Genomic DNA, 4,910 nt, shown 5'->3' with positions numbered 1-4,910 from the left:
GCCCGCCCGGGGCAGCGGGGGGTGGGGTGGGGGTGGGGGTGGGGGGGGGAGGGGCGGGGGGCGCTGCCCGCGGGGCTTAAAGGCGCAGCCTGGGAGGGGGCAGCGTTCGCCCTGGCGAGCTGGTTTGGTGCTTCTCCGCGCGGCGGGCTTCAGATATTTTTTTTTATTCCCCCCCCAACTACCTGTTGGAGCCGCGAGCAGGGCTGCCCCAGCTCCGGCTTCTCCCCCAGCCCATAATAAGTCTCTGCAGCTCACGGCACAACCCCCGTCCAGCTCAGCAGCCACCAGCGGGGGGGCAGCAACACTCGCTGCTGAGGTGCTGGTGGGCGCTGCCGGCAGCACGAGATCCACCCCCACCCCCCCATCTGGGACCTGTCAGCCCCGCCGGGGGCGGAGGGGGGGGCTCACGGGGGGGCGGGGGTCTCACGGGCAGCAGGCTTACAGGCAGCGGTGGGCTCACAAGCGGTGGTGGGCTCACAGGGGGCAGTGGGTTCATGGGGGGTGGGCTCACTGGTGGTGGTGGGCTCACAAGCGGTGGTGGGCTCACAGGGGGCAGTGGGTTTGTGGGCGGTGGGCTCACTGGTGGTGGTGGGCTCACAAGCGGTGGTGGGCTCACGGGCGGCAGTGGGTTCATGGGGGGTGGGCTCACTGGTGGTGGTGGGCTCACAAGCGGTGGTGGGCTCACGGGGGGCAGTGGGTTTATGGGCGGTGGGCTCACTGGTGGTGGTGGGCTCACAAGCGGTGGTGGGCTCGCGGGCGGCAGTGGGTTTGTGGGCGGTGGGCTCACTGGTGGTGGTGGGCTTACAAGCGGCAGTGGGTTTATGGGGGGTGGGCTCACGGGCAGCAGGTTTACAAGCAGCGGTGGGCTCACAAGCAGTGGTGGGCTCATGGGTAGTGGGCTCACGGGTGGTAGTGGGCTTACGGGCGGCAGTGGGCTCGCAATCAAAATTCAAAACGCCGTGTTTTCAAAGTACTGTCTTCGCCTGAATACAGTTCCTGCAAAAAGAAAGCCACCATCGACTCATGCCCAATATTACACTTAAATGCTTCCTATTTCCACTCCTTGTCACTATTTTTCTGTTCAAGTGATTTTCTCCCACCTCCGACCGCACGGGCAGATGCTGGGGGGCTTGGCTGCTGCTGCTCATTGTGGTGGGTGAAAAGCTCTCATTTGCTAGGTATGGTACACAAGCTTAATTCCCTTCTAAAATAGAAAAAAAAAAATGGGGTATGTGGCAAGAGCTGCAGAACTTGTTGCAAGCGAGCTGTGAGTACGAAATCCAAGCGTGTCCTGCGGTGGGGGACCGAGGTCACAGAGCCAGGACGGCCACATCCCTGGGGACGGTGGTCCAGGGGACTCCCCCGTAATTATCTGCATGGGGGGGTTAACGGGATGATTGGAGACAACGAACTGACCAGGCAAGTGACTGAAGATCTTCACAAGAAAGTGTTTGAGTAATTGGTGCAGGAGCTCTGCAGGTGGGAATCTTGGTGCGCCCCAAAGGAACTTTCTGGGAGCATCTGGGCATGGACCAATTCCTGTGCAAAAATGAGCCCCTCTTGCAGCACAAACAAACTATCTTTATCTATATCTATATCAGGCTGCAACAAGGCTTCTACCATCGGTCAGATTCTACTGTCCTGCTGTTTCTTCATACTCTTCAGACCAGTTCCTCTGCTTCTTGCCTCTGCTGCATCCTTCTCCTTGTCTCTCCTACATCCAGGGCGCTCTCTCTGCTCCCTCTGCTTCTTCCAGGTCTCTCCATCCAGCACTCCTCTTCCATCCCCCTCAGAGCTATTATGCATTATTTAGGATTACGTTTTTATTATTTTGTATTTTTTTATTATTATTAATTAGGATTATGATGCATTATCCCCGTCAGCCAGCCCACCACCCCTGAAGCCAGCCCACAGTTGTATATTATCGGTGTTAATTAACCTGCCTTCATTCCTCTACAATTCCTCCCTTTTTTTTTTTCTTTTTTTTTCCTTCTTAACATTTCATACCTTATGTTTTTCACAATCATCACAGCCTTTTTACAAATAAACTTCTCATACAGTCCTCGAATTCCTCTACACGCCCCCAACCCGGGTGGAGAATCCAGCCTTTCCTTCCAGGGGCTCTGCCTACAACACCGAGCAAGTTGTACGTAGGTGCTTGTAAGGAGCCCCCACAAACTGCCTCTGCAGCTGCAGAAATGGACAGATCTTTAGTAAATATGTAAGATAGCTGGGGAGGTGCTTTGGATTAATTAAGATAATCAGTAGCGATCAACCACGTACCGGTGGCAGAACCACGGGCCAGCCCTCAGCCAGAGCTTGGCAGAACAGCGGGTTGGGGTCTCACCCTCCTGTTTCCAGGATTTATTCCCCGTTACAGCCAAGACCCATCATTTAGGGTTTGGTTTTGTTTTTTTAAACAAGTGCTCTGCCCACGTCCCCGCAGCAGATCCAGCGCCGTGACAGCCGTGCAACTCGCTCGTTATGCTCTAGTTCGTTTGCTCAATGCAGTTCTGCTATACAGGTGGATGCTTAATAAATCTAGAACGTTCTTTACTGTTTCAACTAATATAGTCCGAGGTTTAGGATGCCTTAGGATGAGCTTTGTGGCCAGACTGGATCTTAAATCTTTACTACCCCGTATTTAACACAAAACCATCTTCCTGGTTTTGAACCCTCTGTCTGGATGGAAGGAGCCTCTCGATTCCCCAGCAGCAGCCTGAACAGAAAGGCGGTCTTGCTGCAACTTTTTTTGGAGTGGTTTTATTTTTAGGGGCTTTGTTTGTTAAAAGCCAGGTAACACAACAAATTTCTCTGGTTTTGTCTTCCCAGCTGTGCTGGACTATCAGAAAGTGAAATGCAGGGCGCACTGAAAACCACAGGCACAAAACCAGAGTGGAAACGTCCCCATTTTCACCTTGTACCATTCTGATTCACCTACGACTTGCCTTATAATTCAGTAGAAATGTCACCATTTTTTTAAAAAGGGGGACTTCAGTTATCGCCTGCCTTCCACGCAACGTGCAACAGGTCAGAACCAATGGCACGCGCGCAGCCATCACACCAGGGTTACAAAAGCAGGGAACAGGGATGACTTGCATGGACTATTTGGGATGTGGAACACTGCTGCTGCTATCCAGCCCTGCACACTAACAGAAAACTCGAAAAAGCCACCAAATTTTCAATAATTTTGCATGGAATCCAGCTCACGAGAGAAGCTGCGCGCAGCAATCTTTTAAACCCCGAAAGGCAGTTTATCCCATTTGTTTGCACCAGGATGAGATTTCAGATGTAAAGGCAATACAAAATAGCAAAATTCAGTTCAAAAATTATCTTTATTTTACAGTTTTAGAAAATGTGTACAGTTTTAAACTAGAACAGGCTAAAGGAAAGTAAATTCCAGTGTTTTTTTAAAAGCAAAACAAAAAGAAGAAAAAACACTGCAATTTCAGTTGACCAGTCATTTTCAAGTTGCTTGTTTTTGGGTTTTTTTTCACTGTATCTATGTATGTCTGAAACAGACTTAATTACTCCATCGAAAATTCATTCTGCAGAAACTGTGGGGATATTTCTGACCTCTTGTCCTACAATTCTGTTCCCCCCCCCCCCCCCCCCCCCCCCGTTAATTTTTGAAAGAGGGGTTTTTTCCCCACGTTACATCACAGAAAGAAAAAAGCAAATCTACATTTGGTCACTGGAAATGCTATGTATTACAATGTATTTACATATAAAAAAATATATATATTATGATACGCTGTGCAATTGGATACAAGGCTGTCATTCAGTCCGAGGGAGGGCTGATATCAAAACCATGAAGAGCTATAGACACTGGGTGGAAAGAACCCACCCAGAAAGAATTGAAAATCTGATGCATGTATTACAGTAAGACCTACAGCTTTGGAAAACCAGAAATGTTTACCAAAAACATATTTTACGACTTGGAAACGACATTGCTTTTTCTCTTGGTCTTTGCAATGGCTCTATCCCATCGTCGGCACAAGAAGGTGACGTGTTCAGTTCTTTGTTAGTACTTGGGAATAACAACAAAAAAATCTTACCTGTATCGTAGATATAAGATACTTATATCATAGATAAGTCACAAAATTACCAATTTATCTATCCTTGCAGATCCCATGCACTGATTTTGCAAGTCATCTCCTAGCACGTCCTACACCTCCGACAGCCTGCGTGCAGGTTACACAAGGGGGTCTGTGACTCAGCAATCCACAGAACCCAAACTAGGAAACTAATCTGCATAGTGTGTGCGATTAATTAACAGCCCAGGTAAATGAGATGCATGATAAAAATCAGGGAAGGATATTCATTTTACCAGCACCCACCACAGCTGTTGATGCCAGACTACATCCTTACAGAGAACCAAATCCCTCACTCCTTACATCCCCTCCGTTCCCACAGCTTCAGCCCCTGTGCAGGAAAAATAATTGAACCGAGTTTCCACGCTCATCTTCTTACACCGGCCAACTTCCTTAGCTGGTTTTGGTTTGTTTGGTTTTTTTTTTGGGGGGGGGGAATTGTTTCTCACTGTGGGTTTGGTTTTGGTTTGTTTGTTTGTTTGAATGAAGGGAGCCAACCACAGAGATTATCTGAAATTAGGAAAAAATACAGCCTAGGTTTTGGATCCCAGGAAAATCCTTCCTTCACCACCGTGTGAAAGGAGCTTAAAGTTTATTCCTTACGCGTACATATGCAGAGTTAAACGTATGCATTTGCAAGCGCTAAAATTAACAACCTTTAGAGTTTGCACTCTTCATAACACTAGCCTATATACTATTATTTGAACATTATTACAAACTCCTTCCACAAAGACAGCAGACACTGAAAATTCTTCTACCTATAACGTTACCTCCCAAGAATAAACTTGCTCACTAAAAACAGCTATTATCAAGCAT

Source organism: Falco cherrug, chromosome 4, assembly GCF_023634085.1.
Source record: "Falco cherrug isolate bFalChe1 chromosome 4, bFalChe1.pri, whole genome shotgun sequence".
Classification (NCBI taxonomy): domain Eukaryota; kingdom Metazoa; phylum Chordata; class Aves; order Falconiformes; family Falconidae; genus Falco; species Falco cherrug.
The sequence above is the reverse complement of the archived record's forward strand: the minus strand, read 5'-3'. Positions refer to the sequence as shown.